The sequence below is a fragment of the Dendrobates tinctorius genome, unplaced genomic scaffold (assembly GCF_039654945.1).
Source record: "Dendrobates tinctorius isolate UK_male_01 unplaced genomic scaffold, ASM3965494v1 ptg000095l, whole genome shotgun sequence".
Taxonomy (NCBI): domain Eukaryota; kingdom Metazoa; phylum Chordata; class Amphibia; order Anura; family Dendrobatidae; genus Dendrobates; species Dendrobates tinctorius.
In genome coordinates, this window is record NW_027361763.1 from 11,667,147 (window position 1) to 11,691,283 (window position 24,137).

General features: G+C 50.6%; 1 protein-coding gene across 4 annotated transcripts in view; it reads right to left on the reverse strand.

Annotated features, from left to right (window-relative positions):
* LOC141098757 (uncharacterized) overlaps positions 1-24,137 on the reverse strand; it is a 113,735-nt gene that overhangs the window by 25,332 nt on the left and 64,266 nt on the right. For 2 of the 4 annotated variants that reach the window (XM_073586736.1, XM_073586732.1), the window contains exon 1: positions 9,063-9,209. The exons of 1 other annotated variant lie outside the window; for it this stretch is intronic. The gene's annotated coding sequence lies outside the window, so the exon portion shown is untranslated. Of the gene's footprint in view, positions 1-9,062; positions 9,210-11,136; positions 11,157-24,137 lie in introns of those variants that run through there. One more of the 4 variants, XM_073586735.1, reaches the window with a different exon arrangement.

Here is a 24,137-nt window from a genome sequence, read left to right on the forward strand (position 1 = left end):
GTTGGGAAATATGGCTGCCTTTTTATTCTGATCAAAATTCATGGACATGTCAATGGCCCTATAGACTATCACAGGTTCGAGTTTTATCGGTAAAAATGTTGCACAGCTGATCTTCAGCTTCTGTGTTGCACTTTTTATTGCTGATTTTAGGACGAGTTAAAGGGTTATTTGTATCGGACCACTCCTTTCCTGTGGAGCGATGCGCTCCTGAATATTTACATTGAGCGCAGCGATCGGAATGGTCTCGCTGCTCGTCCGCACTGCCGTACTGTGCTGTAAGTAGAGGGAGCTTTGCCTCTGATCAGTGGATCTGGAGCTGGTCAGATCGAGTGATACAGCCATATTCCGAGTCTAGAGCTTTCATCCTCTAAAACACGGGTGAGGAACCTTTTTTTCGCTAGGGGCCATTTGGGTATTTATGCCATCACTCGGGAGCCGTACACCAATATCAACTTGAAATTAATTATATTTGGTCAAACATTTAATTAACTTGCCCCCATTGTGACAGCTGGAGTGGCTTATCTTTGGTGCGACAATGTTAAAGGATATCGATGATATTACTACTCATAACAGCTTTTCTAGATTTGAAATTGGACTGGAGCGGAGGCAACTCTTCGCGATCAATTTTGAAAATAACTCGCAGATGTAAGTTCTGAACACATATATTATACTGCAGGTCTCCTCTCAGGAGGACATTCACCACTGCTCATGTAAGGCCTGTTTCACACTTCCGTTTTTTCAAATCCGTCAAAATCCGTTGGTTTCCGTAAAAAAACGGATCCGCCATTTTTTTTGCAGGATCCGTTTTTTTGTCCCATAGACTTCCATTAGTGGTTACCGCGGATCCGTCAAAAAAACGGATCCGGTTTTTTAAAAACGGATCCGTTTGCATCAGTTTCCGTCAAAAAAACGGAAACGGATCCGTTTGGCGGACACAAAAACGGAAGTGTGAAACAGGCCTAACATTCCTAGAAATCAAGCAGTGGAAGGTCTGAAGTATATACATCACATAGGAGACACCAAGACTGCTATAGACACATCACATAGGAGACACCAAGACTGTTCTACCGTTTCCTCGTAAATAGGGCGGCCCCCCGAAAGTAAGGCATACCTTGTTCTGTGCATGGGGCATGCAGGTGTCTCGCTCCCGCTGTCGGGTGCCCGCCACTTCAGCCGCGCTGTTTGCAGGAGTTAATCACAGCCTCGGAGCTGTGTGCCGATCTCCGCCCATGAGCCCTGCGCCAATCACAGCGTAGGAAACATGGGCCAGCTGACGTCATCCATAGCCTCTGATTGTTTCTGGGCTCTGTTTGGCCCAGGGCTCCTGCACCACCAAAACACTGAAAGCAGCACCGCGGAGGAAACCAGTAAGAAAGTGAAAGTGTGTGTGTGTCTGTGTATGGGTGTGTGTGTGTGTGTGTGTGTGTGTGTGTGTGTGTGTGTGTGTGTGTGTGTACGGTACACACATGGGAGGCTGCAGTGGGATACTGTGATAATGGGAGGCTGCAGTGGGATACTGTGATAATGGGAGGCTGCAGTGGGATACTGTGATAATGGGAGGCTGCAGTGGGATACTGTGGGATGATGGGAGGCTGCAATACTGTACTGTAGAATGATGGGGGCTGTAATGGAATGATGGGGTTGCTGTATTGGGGACTGTAAAGGGATGATGAGGGCTGCAATGGGATGATGGGAATATTTGGGGCTGTAAAATGATGATGGGGCTGCTACGGTAAAGGAACTGCTGTGGGTGATTCTTACAGTAGCGGTGCAGTGTCCAGAAAGTGTGTGGGAGCAATTTTAGAGCCCTTATGTTTTGTGGCCCTGTGTGGGAGTCAGGCAATTACAGTACCGTACCGTAGTGTGTTACTTTGATTTGTTGTCTGCTTTTCTGCTGAACGGTCTATATGTCTGACTACTGGTTTTACGCTACAGAACGTTCCTTATGTAAGGGTAGAGCGCGCTGGAATGTTTCTCATGAAAATAAGACACCCCCCCCGAAAATAAGACACCCCCCCCCCCCCCCCGAAAAAAAGACATGGTGCAACTTTCGGAGCAAAAATTAATATAAGACGGTGTCTTATTTTCGGGGAAACAGGGTATATATCTTCTATATATCTATCTTCTGTGGTGTTGCCATCAGTGTATCAAGAGTGGGAGAAGAGGGTTGCATTGGCAATCCAACACAATGGGCAGCACTTCGAACACATTTTATAAGTGGTCAGAAACTTGTAAATAACTCATGAAAGAATAAAGTTACGTTAAAACCATGCACACAATTGTTTTTCTTGTGAAATTCTCAATAAGTATGATGAGTCACATGACCCTCTTCCCATTGAAAAAAATAAAGTTGGATCCAAAATGGCCAACTTCAAAATGGCTGCCATGGTCACCACCCATCTTGAAAAGTTTCCCCCCTCCCATATACTAATGTGCCACAAACAGAAAGTTGATATCACCAACCATTCCCATTTTATTTAGGTGTATCCATTAAATCGCCCACCCTGTACATCACATAGGAGACACCAAGACTGTTATATATACACCACATAGGAGTCACCAAGACTGTTCTATATACATCACATAGGAGACACAGGCTACTATATTTACATTTCACAGGAGATGCCGGGGCATATGCATTGCGGGAGACGCAGGGGCATTTGCATCCCCGGACATGCTGGGGGCATATACATCACAGTGGGGGCTTGGTATATATACATCGGAGGAAAGATTGAGAGTGTGAAGGGTTAAAACTAAAATGAAAGCTGATGTTTCGTTTCCCCATTTTTGTTGCTGTAAGATAAATTTTTGTAATTCGGATGAAAACAGTTCAGGCTGTCATGAAACCAGACTGTTCCCATCAGGTGCAAGATAAGGGAGGCGGGGGTATAGAATTCTGAAGAATATGCCATTATACTACTTTTGGATATGGACATATATGTAGTTTCCGGTTTTCTTGCAATATTATTGGCTTATAAAGGGAAGTGTTACCATGATGCCATTGGTGGTTTATAATCTTTTGCTTAATTATGCAAAGTTCTCAAAGAAGTGACTAAAATAAAGGTGACTGGTGATCTGTCTCGATCCTCCCGTACAGAGACCCCCGTCTTTGTGTGGTCATTTGAGTTGCTAGCAACACACTGTGGAATAATTTGGACATCACTGGCTCAACCGTGAAGGGTTAATTTAGCCCCCCCTAAATAGCTACCCCGACAAGAGCATATACATCACAGGAGGGCCTGAGCATATTCATTACAGGAGATGCTGGGGATATAAGCATCGCAGGAGGGGCTCAAAGCATATTCCTCACAAGAAATGCTGGAGCATATACATAACAGATGCTGGGACATATACTGTACAAAGGAGATGCCGGGGCAAATACATCAAAGGAGACACCGGGGCACATACATCACAGGAGACGCTGGGGCACATACATCACAGGAAGTGTTCGGACATACAAATTACAGGAGGGGCTTGGGGCATAAAACATCACAGACTATGGCTGCCGTTGTTGATGGGATTAGAGCACGCAGATATGACATTGTGATGCTGGACATGTCCAGATGCAAGCCTTCAATGCATGTGCTGCAGTGTTTAGCAGTGAGTTCTGCACGCGCGCACACGCAGTGTTAGGAGTAATTAACCCCTTCACCACCAAGGGTGGTTTGCACGTTAACTCGCGGGCCAATTTTTACAATTCTGACCACTGTCCCTTTATGAGGTCATAACTCTGGAACGCTTCCATGGATCCCGGTGATTCTGACATCGTTTTCTCGTGACATATTGTACTTCATGTTTGTGGTAAAATTTCATTCAAATATCTTGCATTTGTGAAAAAAATGGAAATTTGGCAAAAATTTTGAAAATTTCGCAATTTTCCAACTTTGAATTTTTATGCTCTTAAATCACAGAGATACGACACTCAAAAAACTTGATAACTAACATTTCCCACATGTTTACTTTACATCAGCAAAATTTGAGAACCAAATTTTTTTTTTGTTAGGAAGTTATAAGGGTTAAAAGTTGACCAGCGATTTCTCATTTTTGCAACACTATTTTATTTTTAGGACCACATCACATTTGAAGCCAATTTGAGGGGTCTATATGATAGAAAATTCCCAAAAGTGACACCATTCTAAAAACTGCACCCCTCAAGGTGCTCAAAACCACATTCAAGAAGATTATTAACCCTTCAGGTGCTTCACAGGAATTTTTTCAATGTTTAAAAAAAAAAAAATGAACATTTAACTTTCTTTCACAAAAAAAATACTTTAGGTACAATTTTTTTATTTTAAGGGTGACAGGAGAAATTGGACTGCAAAAGTTATTGTGCAATTGGTTCTGAGTACGCTGATACCTGATATGTGGGGGGGAACCACTGTTTGGGCGCATGGCAGAGCTTGGAAGGGAAGGAGCACCGTTTGACTTTCACTGCAAAATTGGCTGGAATTCAGATTGGACGCCATGTCACGTTTGGAAAGTCCCTGATGTACCTAAACAGTGGAAACCCCCTACAAGTGACCTAATTTTGGAAACTAGACCCCCCAAGGAACTTATCTAGATGTGTGGTGAGCACTTTGAACCCCCAAGGGCTTCACAGAAGTTTATAACGTACAGCAGTACAATTAAAAAAATCATTTTTTCCACAAAAATGATCTTTTCACCCCCAAATTTTATTTTCCCCAGGGTAACAGGACCCTAAAAGTTATTGTGCAATTTGTCCTGAGTACGCTGATACCCCATATGTGGGGGTAAACCACTATTTGGGCGCATGGCAGAGCTCAGAAGGGAAGCAGCGCCATTTAACTTTTTTGGCTGGAATTGAGATCCGACGCCATGTCGCGTTTGGAAATCCCCTGATGTACCAAAACAGTGGAAACCCCCCAATTCTAACTCCAACCCTAACCCCAACACACCCCTAACCCTAGCCCTAATAGGAAAATGGAAATAAATTAAAAAAAAATTATTTTTCCCTAACTAAGGGGGTGATAACGGGGGGTTTGATTTACTATTTATGGCGGTTTTTATGTTTGGCGGCTGTCACACGCTAAAAGACGCTTTTTATTGTAAAAATAGTTTTTGCATCACCACATATTGAGAGCTATAATTTTTCCGTATTTTGACCCACCGAGTCATGTGAGGTCTTATTTTTTGCGGGACGAGTTGACGTTTTTTTTGGTACCATTTTCGGGCATGTGACATTTTTTTATCGCTTTTTATTCCGATTTTTGGGACGCAGAATGAATAAAAACCAGCGTTTCATGAATTTCTTTTTGGGGGGGGTGCGTTCACACCGTTCCGCGTGCGGTAAAATTGATAAAGCGGTTTTATTCTTCGGGTCAGTACGGTTACAGCGATACCTCATTTAGGTCGTTTTATGTTTTGTCGGTTTTATGCAATGAAAACAATTTTATATAAAAAATAATTATTTTTGCATCGCTTTATTCTGCGAGCTATAACTTTATTTTTTCGCTGATGATGCTGTGTGGTGGCTCGTTTTTTGAGGGACAAGATGACGTTTTCAGCGGTACCATGGATATTTATATGCGTCTTTTTGATCGCGCGTTATTGCACTTTTTGTTCGGCGGAATGATAATAAATCATTATTTTTTGCTTTGTTTTTTATTTTTATTTTGTAAGGGGTTAACTAATGGGACAGTTTTATAGGGTGGATCATTACGGACGCGGTGATACCAAATATGTGTACTTTTGGTTTTTTAATTTTCAAAAAATGAATTTATTAGGGAATATTTTTTTTTTTTTAACTTTATTATAATGTCCCAGGGGGGACATCACTGTCCTGTGACCGATCAGCAATCTGTCACTGGCACTGCTGCAGGCTTCCTCATGCCTGCACTCTGCGGGCAGTGAGGAAGCCAGCTCCCTGCAGGCCCCCGAAGGTCCCCGTCACCATATTGGATCCGGGGGCCTGTAGGGAAGGAGTCCCCTGCAGCGGCGCTGCACATCGCGCTGCTGTGGGGGGCTCAGGGAAGCACGGAGGGAGTCCCCTCCCTGCCGATGCTTCCTTTAACCCCTGGTACACTGCGATCATGTTTGATCGCGGTGTGCCAGGGGTTAACGTGTCGGGGCAGAGACTGCCCCTGACACATTGTGCCGGGTGTCAGCTGTGATAATCAGCTGACACCCGGCCGCTATCAGCTGCGCTCCCTCCGTGAGCGCAGCTGATCGCGCTAGACGTACTATTCCGTCCTTGGGACTTAGGTCCCAGGTCACATGGACGGAATAGTACGTCCAATGTAGGAAAGGGGTTAAAGGGCCGACTGTCGGCCTAAGCACTGCGGTCCCCAGGATTTTGCTCGTGGGCCGGACAAAATGGTTCCCCACTCCTGCTCTAAAGCATAGAGCTTCTAAGCACATACTAGAAAGCTGGCCACTCTCAGACTGCCAAGGTTGCCTAGGCCCCTTGCTATAAACAATAGATTGTAATATCCCTGCGCTCTTGAGACTGCCCCTGATAAGAATTCATCAGTGAGACTGTTCTAATGGGCTCATTCTATCGCACTTATTCTAGTCTCCTCCCTTGGGTGGGATTGTTGCGCTTTCTGGGACGGTCTTCATAAAAACTGCTTTCAGCATTCTCTAAAGTAAAAGAACATTTTATTACACAGCGGGATTTGGAGAAGTTGGAAATAGTAAAAGAAATTAAATGTAGAGTGATGCCACGAAGGTGGGATTAGGATAACACATTTACACAGTGTATGATTGTTCAGGATTCTTTACTGTAAGAGCAGTAACACTACCGATTCCTTCTAATATGAGGCAATTTGTGTCTACCTGGTGGAGATGGGGTGTTGTTGTTCTTCCAATTCTCCCCACTGGAGGGTAATGGATTCAAAAAGAAGTCCTCCTATTTTAGTCTGCGTATGCTTAAAGGGGTTGTCCAATTTATCTTCAGTTTAACCGATATGTTAAGGACATGATTTTGTGGCATTTACTAATATATAAGGATTATAGAATCTTCTCCTTAATCACAGACTGCTCGAAATATCAGATGTATAACATCAGCACAAGCACTCCACCCCCACAGGGAGCTTCATGGCATAGCAGCTGGATATAGCCGTACACCACCAAGCACAATGCAGAGCATCGGATGGAGTGGTGTTAAGCCTCCACCACTGGACTCTGGAGGAGACGTGTTCTGTGCAGTGAGGGATCGCACTTCTCTATCTGCGTCTGATGGATGAGTCAGGGTTTGGTGATTCAAGGAGGACGATACACCATGACTGTTGCTAGGGGCTTGATATCAGGGCTCGGCCTTGACCTCTCAGTCTCAGTGAAGGGAAGTCTTAATGCTTCGGCCCAAGACATTGTGGACATTGCACACAATTGTAGCCTCCACTTTGGCGGGAACAGTTAGGAGAAGGCCCTTTTCTGTTCCCCATGACTGTGCTCAGTGATCACATGACTTGAATACTGCTAGAGTTAATCAAGTGGAAGGTCCTTCAAATGCTCTGCTGCAGGTCTCGTCTTGGTTTCTCTGGCCTAGAGCAGGAAGATAAGTCTCTGCCTACAGTCCTGCCCCGGAGCATGGGCATCTCATTAACTGAAAACATCTAACACAGATTACACAAGAACCACAAGACAGATTTCTTTACCCCAAGTATCATTTTAATCAGTTTACCAACCTGACAATGCCTGTAGTTTACTCAGCAAAATCCAGCTCACGGGTTCTCTTTAATCCTTACTACAGTTAGTATATGAATAACCTCAAATTACAGTATTTCTCGGACTATAAAACGCATTTTTTAACAACAAAAACTATTGTTAAAAAGCGGTGGCATCTTATAGTCCACAGGCAGCTTCCCGTGATGGAGAATAATGACACTGTGTCCTTCCCAATCACAGAGCTGCTCTCTCCTTGAGTCTGACACTGATCTATGTGATCTGTGGAGAGCAGGAGGGGAAGCTGCAGGCACGGAACAGAAGCTGCGTAGCGGCAGGACCTTCTGCACCAGTAATTCCAGGACCTTTCAGGTCATGTGACTGATCACATGATTTCAATAGTGCTGGAGATAATCAAGTAGAAGGTCCTTCAAATGCTCTGCTGCTACAGCCTCCATACAGGTCCTGATCAGGAACTGCAGGATGTGCATACATGTGTATATGTGCATAGGAGAGCATAGGGTAGCAGAGCTGTGCATGTCAGTGTGAGCATGCAGCAGAGCTGTGTGTCCATATGTGTACGTACCAGGGCTGTGTGCAGGTAGTAGAGCTGTGTGTGTCTATATGTGCACATGGCAGACCTGTATATGTCTATATGTTCACCTAGTAGAGCGGTATGTGCATCTGTATGGACATGTAGTAGAGCTGTATATATCTGTATGTGCATGTATATACTGTATGCACATGTAGCAGAGCTGTATATGTCTATATGCACATGTAGCACAGCTGTGTGTATAATATCTATCCACATACATACACAGTGTATATATATTACACACAGCTCTGCTATATGTGCATTATATGCAGCTGAACGGCGCCGCAGCTGCATGTGTTGCGGCTGGGTCACTGACACAGCACATGCATGGAGAGCACATGCGTCACATGCAGCTGCGGCGGCGATCAGGTGCTCAGCTGGCACGATCCAGGTAGCCGGGTTCCCGCTGTAGTTTATTTGGCAAGCTCTATAGCTTACCGAATAAGGGGGAACTGAAGATATTCACTCGCCTCCAATCTTGACCCCTCCACTTCCACGGAAGTTTTAATAGGAAAAAATATATTGTTCTATTTTCTGCTTGTCTAAACCTGAGGTGCATCTTATGGCAGAGTGCGTATACCAGCCCGAAAACACGGTAAAGCGGAGAGCCGGCCCTGCAGGGCACAGCGATCTCATCTACAAGGTCTTATGTGCTCAGATTAGGTGGCAAAAACCTGGTGACAGATTCCCTCCCAGGACGGCGATAACTATACAAGGTCACCGCGCCCCACACAGCAAACACCGAAAAGCCGGACCCCTATAAGAGGCCGCGGCGCTGCGCACACGGGAGTAATAACCTCCCGCCGGTGCGGGGAAGAACACGCAATGTAACGCCGGCACCTACGTGTAGCTGCGTCCGCCGCTGTCAGCTCTCCGCACAGTCTCCTTCCTTCTTTCACTTGTGTCTGATCCTTCCTGGAGCAATTACAGAAAACATCAGAGACAACACTGACACCGAGGAAGGCCAGCACCATAGAGGCGGCTCTGTGTCTGCGCTCTGCCCATTGGCTCCCTCACTTCCTGCAACTGCTTCCCTTTATAATTGTACAATGTAGCAGAGCTGGAGATCACAGGCTGCAGCCAGACAAGACAGAAATACTGTAATACAAGAGGAAAGCAGAATAGTGAGTGCAGCTCTGGGGTATAATACAGGAGGAAACTCAGGATCAGTAATGTAATGTATGTACACAGTGACTGCACCAGCAGAATAGTGAGTGCAGCTCTGGGGTATAATACAGGATGTAACTCAGGATCAGTAATGTAATGTATGTACACAGTGACTGCACCAGCAGAATAGTGAGTGCAGCTCTGGGGTATAATACAGGAGGAAACTCAGGATCAGTAATGTAATGTATGTACACAGTGACTGCACCAACAGAATAGTGAGTGCAGCTCAGGAGTATAATACAGGAGGAAACTCAGGATCAGTAATGTAATGTATGTACACAGTGACTGCACCAGCAGAATAGTGAGTGCAGCTCTGGGGTATAATACAGGAGGAAACTCAGGATCAGTAATGTATGTACACAGTGACTGCACCAACAGAATAGTGAGTGCAGCTCAGGAGTATAATACAGGAGGAAACTCAGGATCAGTAATGTAATGTATGTACACAGTGACTGCACCAACAGAATAGTGAGTGCAGCTCAGGAGTATAATACAGGATGTAACTCAGGATCAGTAATGTAATGTATGTACACAGTGACTGCACCAGCAGAATAGTGAGTGCAGCTCTGGGGTATAATACAGGAGGAAACTCAGGATCAGTAATGTAATGTATGTACACAGTGACTGCACCAGCAGAATAGTGAGTGCAGCTCTGGAGTATAATACAGGATGTAACTCAGGATCAGTAATGTAATGTATGTACACAGTGACTGCACCAGCAGAATAGTGAGTGCAGCTCTGGGGTATAATACAGGATGTAACTCAGGATCAGTAATGTAATGTATGTACACAGTGACTGCACCAGCAGAATAGTGAGTGCAGCTCTGGGGTATAATACAGGAGGAAACTCAGGATCAGTAATGTAATGTATGTACACAGTGACTGCACCAGCAGAATAGTGAGTGCAGCTCTGGAGTATAATACAGGATGTAACTCAGGATCAGTAATGTAATGTATGTACACAGTGACTGCACCAGCAGAATAGTGAGTGCAGCTCTGGGGTATAATACAGGATGTAACTCAGGATCAGTAATGTAATGTATGTACACAGTGACTGCACCAGCAGAATAGTGAGTGCAGCTCTGCAGTATAATACAGGAGGAAACTCAGGATCAGTAATGTAATGTATGTACACAGTGACTGCACCAGCAGAATAGTGAGTGCAGCTCTGGAGTATAATAAAGGATGTAACTCAGGATCAGTCATGTAATGTATGTACACAGTGACTGCACCAGCAGAATAGTGAGTGCAGCTCTGGAGTATAATACAGGATGTAACTCAGGATCAGTAATGTATGTACACAGTGACTGCACCAGCAGAATAGTGAGTGCAGCTCTGGAGTATAATACAGGATGTATCTGAGGAACAGTGCAGCAGCTTTGGGCATGTGAATGATGGATGGGATGTGGTCTCTGCAGTATCGCTGGGGATGATGAGCACTACAGCTGCACAGGATGTAACTTGTACCATTTCTTTATCCTCTATTCTATGGTCTCTAATCTGATTAGTACAGACAGTTGGTAGTAAGTGTGGACACTGTGGCAGCCAGTGATGGGACGGGAGGGTCGTGTTTGGGGAACAGCTCAGAGCCGACCTCTGTATAAGTCATCCCTGGGCTTGTTGGTGGCTCCGGTGGTGGCCGCTGCCGTCTGCCAGTAGCTTCAATGTATTTATAGAAGACATTTACCAGTGAAAGTTGAACCGAGCAGATCTTATTCCATCCTGCCGGTATAAACAGTCCGGTGTATTACCTGTACGTGGCCTCTACCCGACCCTGGGACGTGTTTCCATTCTGTCTGGTGGTCCGGGCCGGTTGTATATACACGTAATATACATGGAGAGAAGTCACCAGCTGAGACCGGCACCAAAATGTGTGTGTGCGCCTTGCGAAGTCCTGGAAAACACATGCAAGTCAGCAGGAATTCTCCCGGGCCCTCGGCCCAGCCCCATCAGCGCTCGTCTGGCAGCGCTGGGCAATTCCGGCTCCACCTCACTATGCAGAAGAGGACGCGGTCATTGTGGAGGTCACTACATCACATCAGTCCGAGCTTCCATCACCATAGCGCCCTACATGTAGGTGGTCCAGGCTCACTAGTACTGGTCCCCCAAACCAGGCCCCCCATAACCGATCCGACCATCGACTCCTACCGGCACTGACAGAGCTACAAGCCCAGAAAGGACAGACTGTGCCCACACTGTGACCTGGAGGCGTGGAGGATGAGACCCACTTCCTGCTACACTGCCCCAAATACCCAACAGTGAGGGACACTCACTTCAGGAACAGTGCAGCGTGAGCACGGGGGAGAGAGCAGCGCAGTATGTGAGCGTGGTGGATAGCACGGGACAGAGAGCAGCGCAGCGTGTGACCGCGGGGCAGAGAGCAGAGCAGCGTGTGACCGCGGGGCAGAGAGCAGAGCAGCGTGTGGGGGCAGAGAGCAGCGCAGCAGGTGACCGCGGGGCAGAGAGCAGAGCAGCAGGTGACCGCGGGGCAGAGAGCAGCGCAGCAGGTGACCGCGGGGCAGAGAGCAGATCAGCAGGTGACCGCGGGGCAGAGAGCAGATCAGCGTGAGAGCAGCGCAGCGTGTGAGCGCGGGGGGGGAGCAGCGTAGCGTGTGAGCGCGGGGCAGAGAGCAGCGCAGCAGGTGAGCGCGGGGCAGAGAGCAGCGCAGCAGGTGAGCGCGGGGCAGAGAGCAGCGCAGCAGGTGAGCGCGGGGCAGAGAGCAGCGCAGCAGGTGAGCGCGGGGCAGAGAGCAGCGCAGCAGGTGACCGCGGGGCAGAGAGCAGCGCAGCAGGTGAGCGCGGGGCAGAGAGCAGCGCAGCAGGTGAGCGCGGGGCAGAGAGCAGCGCAGCAGGTGACCGCGGGGCAGAGAGCAGAGCAGCAGGTGACCGCGGGGCAGAGAGCAGCGCAGCAGGTGACCGCGGGGCAGAGAGCAGCGCAGCAGGTGACCGCGGGGCAGAGAGCAGCGCAGCAGGTGACCGCGGGGCAGAGAGCAGCGCAGCAGGTGACCGCGGGGCAGAGAGCAGAGCAGCAGGTGACCGCGGGGCAGAGAGCAGAGCAGCAGGTGACCGCGGGGCAGAGAGCAGAGCAGCAGGTGACCGCGGGGCAGAGAGCAGAGCAGCAGGTGACCGCGGGGCAGAGAGCAGCGCAGCAGGTGACCGCGGGGCAGAGAGCAGAGCAGCAGGTGACCGCGGGGCAGAGAGCAGCGCAGCAGGTGACCGCGGGGCAGAGAGCAGCGCAGCAGGTGACCGCGGGGCAGAGAGCAGAGCAGCAGGTGACCGCGGGGCAGAGAGCAGCGCAGCAGGTGACCGCGGGGCAGAGAGCAGCGCAGCAGGTGACCGCGGGGCAGAGAGCAGAGCAGCAGGTGACCGCGGGGCAGAGAGCAGAGCAGCAGGTGACCGCGGGGCAGAGAGCAGAGCAGCAGGTGACCGCGGGGCAGATAGCAGCGCAGCAGGTGACCGCGGGGCAGAGAGCAGCGCAGCAGGTGACCGCGGGGCAGAGAGCAGCGCAGCAGGTGACCGCGGGGCAGAGAGCAGCGCAGCAGGTGACCGCGGGGCAGAGAGCAGCGCAGCAGGTGACCGCGGGGCAGAGAGCAGCGCAGCAGGTGACCGCGGGGCAGAGAACAGCGCAGCAGGTGACCGCGGGGCAGAGAGCAGCGCAGCAGGTGACCGCGGGGCAGAGAGCAGAGCAGCAGGTGACCGCGGGGCAGAGAGCAGAGCAGCAGGTGACCGCGGGGCAGAGAGCAGAGCAACAGGTGACCGCGGGGCAGAGAGCAGAGCAGCAGGTGACCGCGGGGCAGAGAGCAGAGCAGCAGGTGACCGCGGGGCAGAGAGCAGAGCAGCAGGTGACCGCGGGGCAGAGAGCAGAGCAGCAGGTGACCGCGGGGCAGAGAGCAGCGCAGCAGGTGACCGCGGGGCAGAGAGCAGCGCAGCAGGTGACCGCGGGGCAGAGAGCAGAGCAGCAGGTGACCGCGGGGCAGAGAGCAGAGCAGCAGGTGACCGCGGGGCAGAGAGCAGAGCAGCAGGTGACCGCGGGGCAGAGAGCAGAGCAGCAGGTGACCGCGGGGCAGAGAGCAACCCAGCGTGAGAGCAGCGCAGCGTGTGAGCGCGGGGGGGGGGGGAAGCAGAGAGCAGAGCAGCAGGTGAGCGCGGGGCAAAGAGCAGAGCAACAGGTGACCGCGGGGCAGAGAGCAGAGCAGCAGGTGACCGCGGGGCAGAGAGCAGAGCAGCAGGTGACCGCGGGGCAGAGAGCAGAGCAGCAGGTGACCACGAGGCAGAGAGCAGAGCAGCAGGTGACCGCGGGGCAGAGAGCAGAGCAGCAGGTGACCGCGGGGCAGAGAGCAGAGCAGCAGGTGACCGCGGGGCAGAGAGCAGAGCAGCAGGTGACCGCGGGGCAGAGAGCAGAGCAGCAGGTGACCGCGGGGCAGAGAGCAGAGCAGCAGGTGACCGCGGGGCAGAGAGCAGCGGGGCAGAGAGCAGCGCAGCAGGTGACCACGGGGCAGAGAGCAGCGCAGCAGGTGACCACGGGGCAGAGAGCAGCGGGGCAGAGAGCAGCGCAGCAGGTGACCGCGGGGCAGAGAGCAGATCAGCAGGTGACCGCGGGGCAGAGAGCAACCCAGCGTGAGAGCAGCGCAGCGTGTGAGCGCGGGGGGGGGGAGCAGCGCAGCGTGTGACTGCAGGGCAGAGAGCAGCGCAGCATGTGACCGTGGGGCAGAGAGCAGAGCAGCGTGTGACCGTGGAGCAGAGCAGCGTGTGACTGCGGGGCAGAGCAGCGTGTGACTGCGGGGCAGAGAGCAGAGCAGCAGGTGACCGCGGGGTAAAGAGCAGCCCAGCGTGAGAGCAGCGAAGCGTGTGAGCACGGGGGGGGGGGAAGCAGCGCAGCGTGTGACCGCGGGGCAGAGAGCAGCGCAGCGTGTGACCGCGGGGAAGAGAGCAGAGCAGCGTGTGACCGCGGGGCAGAGAGCAGAGAGCAGCGGGGCAGAGAGCAGAGCAGCAGGTGACCGCGGGGCAGAGAGCAGCGCAGCAGGTGACCGCGGGGCAGAGAGCAGCGGGGCAGAGAGCAGCGCAGCAGGTGACCGCGGGGCAGAGAGCAGATCAGCAGGTGACCGCGGGGCAGAGAGCAGAGCAGCATGTGACCGTGGGGCAGAGAGCAGAGCAGCGTGTGACCGTGGGGCAGAGCAGTGTGTGACTGCGGGGCAGAGAGCAGAGCAGCAGGTGACCGCGGGGTAAAGAGCAGCCCAGCGCGAGAGCAGCGCAGCGTGTGAGCGCGGGGGGGGGGAGCAGCGCAGCGTGTGACTGCGGGGCAGAGAGCAGCGCAGCATGTGACTGCGGAGCAGAGAGCAGAGCAGCAGGTGACCGCGGGGCAGAGAGCAGAGCAGCGTGTGAGCGCGGGGGGGGGGGGGAGCAGCGCAGCGTGTGACTGTGGGGCAGAGAGCAGCGCAGCATGTGACCGCGGAGCAGAGCAGCATGTGACCGCGGGGCAGAGAGCAGAGAAGCAGGTGACCGCGGGGTAAAGAGCAGCCCAGCGTGAGAGCAGTGCAGCGTGTGAGCGCGGGGGGGGGGAGCAGCGCAGCGTGTGACTGCGGGGCAGAGAGCAGCGCAGCATGTGACTGCGGAGCAGAGAGCAGAGCAGCAGGTGACCGCGGGGCAGAGAGCAGAGCAGCGTGTGAGCGCGGGGGGGAGCAGCGCAGTGTGTGACTGTGGGGCAGAGAGCAGCGCAGCATGTGACCGCGGAGCAGAGCAGCATGTGACCGCGGGGCAGAGAGCAGAGAAGCAGGTGACCGCGGGGTAAAGAGCAGCCCAGCGTGAGAGCAGTGCAGCGTGTGAGCGCGGGGGGGGGGGGGAGCAGCGCAGCGCGTGACTGTGGGGCAGAGAGCAGCGCAGCATGTGACCGCGGAGCAGAGAAGCAGGTGACCGCGGGGCAGAGAGCAGAGCAGCAGGTGACCGCGGGGCAGAGAGCAGCCCAGCGTGTGAGCGCAGGGGAGGGGGGGAGCAGCGCAGCGTGTGAGCGCGGGGGAGGGAGCAGCGCAGCCATATGAGAAATAGCTATGATATGCCATGCACTTCCATAGCCCCCACCATAGACGTTTCCCCATCCATTGTTTCTACAGTCCGTATTCGCTACTACACACTTACTTTGGCAAAACTAATGTGCATTTGTTCCTGCCAATAAAGCTTCTTTGAATTTGAAAGATATTAGATGGATTATAAATAGACATTAGATAAATATGATTTTCTCTATTATTCTGTTTTTGCCCTTTGAGTTTCTATTTCCCACCATAGACATTTTTTATGCAATTGCACAAAAAAAAAAATAAAAAAAAAATGAAGTGAAACAAAGACCACAACGATCAGTACGGATTCCTTCTTTTCCATTATTAACGACTTCACATTTAAATAAAAAAAGGATGGGTGCTCCATCAACATGGGGGGCTTTCAGTAGTTCCCACAATCCCCCGGTCACATCTGGCGCTGTATAAGGGACCCCGGACGCATGAGCTGCGGCGCTCAGAAAGAGGCTTCATACGTCCTACCATGAGCACTTACAGCGCTGTCCGCCCCCTTGTACCTCCAGCGGCGCCTACAGATGTTATACCATCCCAGATCCCGGACGTGTCCGGATGGTTCTCGCTACTTTTATATTCAGATTCCAGGATTATGAAACATAATTGTTTCCCCTGAAGATCAGGGACAGCAGGGAAGCAATAATTATGGGGTGCAGCATGATGGGTGACATCGTGTCTCCTCCACCCTCCTGCTATATAATACTTCAGGTTTCTCTGGAAGTTTGAGGGAGTTTCCCATTTCTTAGAAATAGGAAGGTAACTATAAACTGAGCAAGCGAAAGTGAAAGTCCTCATCTGCGCCAGATCAAAAGGAAATTCCTAAACCGGACCAGAGCTAGATGTGTGTCCTCACAGGGCTCCTCACCCAGCCATGTGCGACACTAGTAGTCACCTTCTGGCTGTTATAACCTGCTCTGTCCAGTTGTGTAGCGAGATGTCGGCGGCTTCGATAACCAGTCCTCCGCAGCGTGTAAGAGTATCGGCTGATATCGGACTGTTAGTGTGGAGATATGTGAGAAGAATGGAGGCAAGAAGTGTTCTGCACTTTCTATAAAGGAGAGACTAGATCTGTAATCTCTAGGTAATATCGGAGGTGTAACTGGGTGTAGGAACCTCAGTACGTGGCCATGTCATTACTAAAAAGAAATCTCTTCACAGACCAACCAAGGCCGGACTGGCCATCGGAAAAATCTGGTACGTACCAAACTCAGGGACGGTGTTGCCACCCAGCCCACTCGCCATCAGGGACACCAACACGCTCTGGGGCACCTACTGCCAGCGCTGGCACCATCCCCAACCCCTTCTACTGTTTCGAATACTCCTCGCCCGTTGCTTTAGTCTCTTCGTCTTCTGACTCTCTCACGTCTCAGCGCAGAGGGCTCGATGATGGACTCACTATAGCACACCATCTGTGCTGAGCAATGCAGAGAGTCAGAAGACTGAGAAGACAGGAGCAGCGGGGGCATAGGGAGAGGTGAGCATGTGATTATTTTTCATGTATGGAGCAAAATATGGGACTATTATACTGTATGGAGGACTATGTGGTGCCTATAATAGTGTATGGAGGACTATGTAGTGACCATAATACTGTATGGAGGACTGTGATGATTCCTGGAGCAGACCCTCTGAGTCGTGGCACCAACCCACCCAGGGTGAGCTGACCTAGTGAGGACCACACCCTATACAGGGAGCAACAGGGGCAAGCCCAAGGGGGTAAAGTACCATGACTGCTGGAACTAGGTGGCCAGCTCACAGTAGACACGCGAGTGTGTCTGCAGGAATTAAATCGGAGTGTGCAGGAAACGGGTGTGCAAAGCGGGGACACAGGAGTACGCAGGGTACAGGACAATACAGGGCGAGTGTACAGGAGTACGGTGAATACAGGACAATACAAGGCTTGTACACGGGAGTGCGCTAGATACTGGATAGTGCAAGGCGAATACATGGGAGCACGTATGGCGCGCACTGACAAGCACTCCCGGGAGCGGGCAAAGCAGGGCGCGTGCAAGGAAGCACGCTCAAGCACAGGGCTAGATAGAGCACGTGCTGGGAAGCACGCCTGAGTGTAAGACAATGCAGAGGATGTGCCAAGAAGCACGACAGAGCAGAGTGTATGAACGAAGCATGTGCTAGTGTGGTCATGGCAGGTACGCGGGATGCAGTGACGAGACGGGAGACGGATTGAACTTTAGGTAATAACTTTTATAGATTAATACCGGTAGGGCTATTCTAAGCAACCAAACAAATTGTCCTCGCAGGGACTCAATACAAGCAAACACTGGTTTAGGAGAACACAACTACTCCGGCAAAGGCCGGTCACTATAGGGCCGCCGTATGGCCGACTACGGGTCCATAGTTATATCATGTCACTTATCCGTCCTGACGTCCTCGACGATTGTGCTTCGGCCAGCTGCTGAGGATCTGGCATAGTCTTCGGGCGTTCCGACGCCCAGGCAAAGCAGGGGCACAACAGGCCCTAGAAGAGTTCCTTGGCAGAGCGTCCCCCAGCAGAGGGAGCGGGACACCACCTGGGAGTGGGAGAGACGAGGCCGCAGTCCCCGGACAGTGGCGGTGCTGAGTGGCGGTTGGTAGGCCCCCGGCTGCACTAGGGGCCCAGGCCCTTGCCACGGACTGGAGCGGATGGCAGCCACGGATGGCAATGGACAAACCGGAGCCGTGATCGGGAGCGGCAGCGGCTGCCGGCAGCAGCGGGCAAGCCGCAGCCGGGGGCTGTAGTGAGGCGGCAACGGCCGCGGGCTGGAGTGAAGCAGCGGTTCTGACGGTCAGCTGGGCGCCGTCTCTCTGCAGTCCACCTTGAGCCTCCCTCCTGGCGCGGTCCTCCTCTCTGGTTACGACTCGTGGTTCTGGCTCCCTGGCGCTCCCACGGTCTCCTGCTTCTTCGCTCCCGTTCTGCTGACTCACCCTGACCAGCGTCCTCCGCCCCTTTTATATAGGCTCCTCCCCCAAGTAACCTGTCAGTCCCAGCGGTCCGTCCCTTAACTCTGCCCCCCGGAAACAGACCCCCAAGGAACCTAGATGACGGTCCCCTTGGTTCCGGCCCGGGCACTCGCAGGGGGCCCTTGCTCCTTCACTAGGAAGCATGGCTAGACAGGGTACAGGAGCGGAACACAAAGCAGAGAACAGGTACGGAGCATGTGCTGGGAAGCACAGTAAGACAGAGTACAGGAGCGGAGCACAAGGCAGAGTACAAGTACGGAGCACAAGGCAGAGGACTCGAGTACAGCACACAGCCGAGCAAAGACCAAACAAACCAAGCCAGGAAGCACAATAATCAGGCACCTCCCATAAGGCAAGAGCGCTGGGACTTCTGGGTCAGGTCCTCCAGGACCAAAAGAGATAACAGGACTGGAGCTAGAGCTGAGGAGACCACGCATGCGCACTAAGAACATTGTGCAGCCATGGGACTAGGTACGAGAGGTGCACGTGCACACCCGACGGGACCCCCGGAGCTGCCGCGGCACCGGAATTTGTGATGTCAGGCACGGAGTCCCCCCCAGGTGAGAGCGGCGTGACAAGGACTATGTGGTGCTCATAATACTGTATGGAGGAATATACTGTCCAGTCTAAAATGAAAAATCTGCAGTCACACTCTGTCATTCTGTGACTGCAGACTTTTGAATCCCCCCAGAGCACGCACTATGAGCTGCAAGGTTAGCCGGTTTCTGAGCCATTGTAACATTTCCAATACATATCACTCATGTAAGGTCAGAAGTGAATTATTTGGCATTGTACTATACCTATATTTCTCTGCAGTATCTGTGCATCATGCATTGTGGTATGTGTTAAAGGGGCCCAGTGAGACTCTTTCGCCCGAGGCCCACAAAAACCTGGATCCAGCCCTGGCCATGGGCCTCACCAACTATGACATGGTTTTATCAGTGTCCAAAGTGTCACTTTCTCTAGACGGCTACTTCTGGCAGCAGATGCCACGCAGGGGACTTCAATGACATCACTGCATTGCATCGACAATGTCCACTATAAGATACGATAGAATAGAAGCCGGAGGATGCAGTGGATAAAAAGCCTTGCTATGGGAAGGATGAGGTTTTTGCTTTTTTTTGTAGGCTTTGATGACCATCACACTGTATGGGGTGCTTTGGTATCGCCTTCATACTGAGTGAGGGGACCATTGTAAGGAGGTGGCAGGTCCCCTCAGTTGTGCCCTCTCCTTATTGTTGCCCCCCTGTGCACCTTATATAAATATGTTCTTAATGTATTATGTATGTGCTGTACTTGTGATGCCTTGTATTGTGGATGTTCCCTTTAATTATCTTAGCATCTATGACATCAATTTGCTGCCTGTAGTTATGTAGGGACAGCTGATGGTTAACTTTGTGTGCTGGACTTGCAGCCTCAGGGGAGATGGAAGCTCCTGCTTTTTGTCAGAAGCTGGGGTACCTTAGCCCAGTGCAGACATGCAGTAACAGCCGGGGCATTGCCAGACTCCCAGATAGGGAGAGATTTGTTGCCCCGGTCTCCAAGGACTCAGAGGAGCTTGAAAGGACTCAAAAGGGGTACCTAAGACTAAAAGGACTAAAGACCACTAAACAGGCCCCAGGACTCTGGAAGAGGCCCCTCTGAAGGGGCTTTAAATGCCCAGATCTCAGCGCATGGACTACTGCAGATCTTCGGCTGCTGCAGCTGCTGTGGGTGCTGCTTTAGAGAGTGCAGGGAGAGATCAGGAAATCCAGTGTTGTACTCTTCTCTTTCTATTCCATCCATGTTCATTAAAAGTCATTCCCTGTTGGACAACAGTTGCCTTCTTGGACTCTAATTTGCCCGGACTACCATGGCTGGAGAGAGAACAAGGTAAACTGTGGGAAAAACTGTGTTGGTCCCATCTATGTATGTACAAGTTTGCTCAGTGGACTGTCTGTGAACTGTGCCTTTAAATAACTCGGCCACAACCACACACCCCCTCCGGTGCCACCTTGTTTAACCATTATACTGTGTTGTGGGCTGTGTGGAAGGTCCATCATACTGTGTGGTGGGAACCATATCACATATGTGTCAGAGTCTGGGAGCATAATTCTGTGGGGATCATTTTTTTTGAGGCATCATATTCTATGGGAACCATGGAACGGGTACCATAATGGGTGTGAGCACTAAGGAGCTTCAATGGGGCAAAATAAAGTGACACAATACATATCCCTCCATGTCTTAAAACGTTGGGAGGTATGTCCTTCTGTCACCTCGCCCTATGTGATTTCTAGGTTTTTTGGTTTAGGGCTCTATGATTTCTAGGTGAGTATTCTAAAACTAGGCACAGAAGGGCACTATTTTAAGAAGGACCGGACCGGGGGGTACCTGTCTTGCGCCAGGTCCAGAACTGTCGAGGCTGTCTCCTCTGTTGTCTGGGGGAAAGTGTTATGATGGGTCACCGAGGAGGAAAAAAGCAAAACACGCTAAGTCTCAGACAACCAGAGAGGTTGGTAACTATGCAGACTGCAGAGCCCTGATCTTAACACACAACTAGAAGCAGTCGTGGAGCGTGCCTATGGTGGTTCTGGACGCCTCGTCACAACCGGAGAGCTAAATAAGCCTAAAGTAAGAAAAGAGGAAAACTAACTCCCCAGAGCAGACCCCAAAGGAAAGACAGCCCCCCACATGTATTGACGGTGAAGCAAGATGAAAACACAAACAAAGGCAGAAAAATAGGCTGAGCAAACGATGGGGCCAAACTAACTTGACAGGAAAGGAAAGATACTGTCTGCTGTTGTGAGTTCATTTTCCCCTTCACTACTGAGGCCCGATGAACTCCCTCTTCTGGTAAGGAAAGGTAGTGAGCCTGATTATCAGGCACCTGAGCCTAATGATGATGACTGGCTGAGTGGAGTTACGGACTGGATATAAGGCTGCCGACGCCCTTCTGCCCTGCGGGTGATTTCTCTGTGGGATCCTTGGAGACCAGTCTGAATTCCTGCTCTTCTAAAGCTAAGTTTTTCTGCTCTGCTTTTTGCATTTGTGCTTTGACTTTGTTTGCTTTGATTTCTGGATTTCTGCCATTCCCTGCTGGGGTGAGCTGAATTCCTTTAGCTCTGTCTTCTGAAAATACCTGAGTGCTGATATAGTTTTTGAAGCCTAGCTGCTTCAGGGTCTTTTTCCATATCAGCTGTTGGCTTATGTCTTTGATAGGGTTTTGGCAGATTGCAGACAGCAACCTTCCTTTCCTGTCCTGTTTAGTTAAGCTTGGGCCCCATCGTTTGCTCAGCCTATCTTTCTATCTGTGTGAGTGTTTTTTCATCTTGCTTCACCGTCATTATATGTTGGGGGCTGCCTTTTACTTTGGGGTCTGCTCTGGGGCAGTTTAGATTTCCTTTTCTGTCTTTAGGCTATTTAGCTCTCCGGCTGTGATCGAGGGGTCTAGGGCACCGTAGGAACCCCCCACGGCTACTGCTAGTTGTGTTGATAGGTTCAGGGGTCTGCAATCTGATAGTTGCCAACTTCTCTGGTTTTCTGGACGTAGCTTCTACTTTTGTGTCTGCCTCCTACGGTGACTCATTCATAACAGTCTGCAATCTACCAAAAAACCCTACCAAAAATAATGTCCAACGCTTCTGATAACAAAATTAACCCTGAAGTCACTAGACTTCTCCCACTATATCAGCACTCTAAAATATTCTGAGACAGAGCAACAAGAGGCCAATCTAATAGAGGACAAAAAGGCAAATTGGCAAATACAGATAAATAAGAGTGGAAATTCAGCACAGCCCAGCCGGGATGGCTGACCAAACAAAAACTGAGTTGACCAACAAGAGAAAGTATGAACCTTAGCAAAAATCAAACTTAACTTGAGATGACTGGAGCAGAGCTGAAGTCCAAGACCTGAGAAACAGACTGAATCACCAGCAACAGGATAGGGCATTGGCTGTCTTATATCCAGTCTGATACTCCAGAGATCCAATCACTATCCTCCTCGTTAGATGGCAGACCATTACCAATTAAACTAACCTCACTACCTCCTGTCACTACCAGAGGGAGAACGGATGGAGAACTCCCAGCTGGTGGAGCAGAAAATGAGCTCATAACAGGAAAGCTCCCGGACCGACCTTTGCACTACAGAGCAGGGGGCGTAGCGCATGCGTAAGCAGACAGACTTAGTGGGAACAAGCAGCGCGCAGCAGGGACTAGAGAGTGCTCCTGAGCACTGTAATAGCGCAGGTCCGCGCGCGTGCTGCACTGGGATAACTCACAAAGACTGTGACCAGTATCTTGCAGTGTACCTGCTGGCTCCAGCGACGTGAGGTGCCAGACGCTCCGGGTCCATAACGCACGCGGCTTAGGAAGAACCAGGTGACTCACCGTGAACTGTGCTCTTACTCCCCGGTGTACATCTGTCAAGCCACGTTAGGCTCAGTTAGCGTTGTGGACTGTACTGCATCCCACGCAGCAAACCCTGAACCAAGGAACCCGTTAAAGATGCCGAGGACAAGCCGCCGCCGTCTTGATTCGGCTCAAAGACGCCCACAGGGAGACGCCGGATCCACCTTCACGCTGACCGTGTTGACGCCACTGTACCGACTGAGGACTCTCCAGTCAGGAAGCCGTCGGACTGATAAGTTAACCCTTGAGAACTGTTGCTGTCTCTATTACATTCTTTACCTCATTCCATATACCAACTGTTATACCCCTGTTTATCCCATCTCCTCCTTGCGTGGAGCATACCCCTATTCAAGTAAAACTACGTTAACTCTTGCTCTGTCTCCTGTCCGTTACTACATCCCGCAACATGCTCACACTATTACTGTTTAGGGCATTGGTTATATCATTACATGGTTTGTGTAGAGGTGGTGAATGTGAGAAGGGGGATGGACAGTAGCAAGTCAAAAATGTCTACATTTTGTAGGATCGAGTTATGAATGGAAGAAGCGGTCATGGCGGTCTGGGAAAGATGGTAAAAGAGAAGACAATATTAAAGACCAAGAACATCCATAACATAACTTATGAAAACCTGCACAGTACACATAAGCATGGTCTGCAGAGGACTGGTGTAAACCTGATTCCACCAGTATGTGGTCACTGTATGGCAGTAATATGAATCCCAGTACAGTGACTGGTAATATTTGGTTATGGGCTGGCGATATTTTTCTGTTGCCAAAATATTTGGCGAGTTTTTGATGTTGCAGATTTTCTGCACCTATAAAGTAATTTTTGTTGCATTTTTTTCATTGCGTTTTAGTAACGTTTTGTTTGTTTTTTTTCACTTGCATAAGAGAAATTGGCATGTTGCAGATTTCAGTTTATGCTGTGTGAAAAAAGGAAAAAAAACAAAAAAAAACAGTGGGCATGAGATTTCCATAAATCCCATCCACTCTGCTGGGATTATAAGATGCGGTTTTTTTTTGTGCGGCACAAATACATGTGATGCCATTGCTCTGCTCTCGTCAGGTCGCTGGTGTCTTGTGCGTGCCCCCAACGTTCTGGTTTTTGGACTGCAGATTAGTGCTGGCCTGTACCAAAGCAGATTTTTTTTCTCAATTATGCCAGACATTTACTTTCAGTAGCTCAGGAGACATAGGCTATTATCAGAACGTTGATTATTGAATTTGTGTGTTTTTTCTTCAGTGGGTCAAGTACCATAGACTTGTGAGTCTTAAAGTTGACACTCAAAATTGTTGAAGGACTGCTGTTTACCTCATATCAGCTCCTACAGTTATTACAGTTTTATT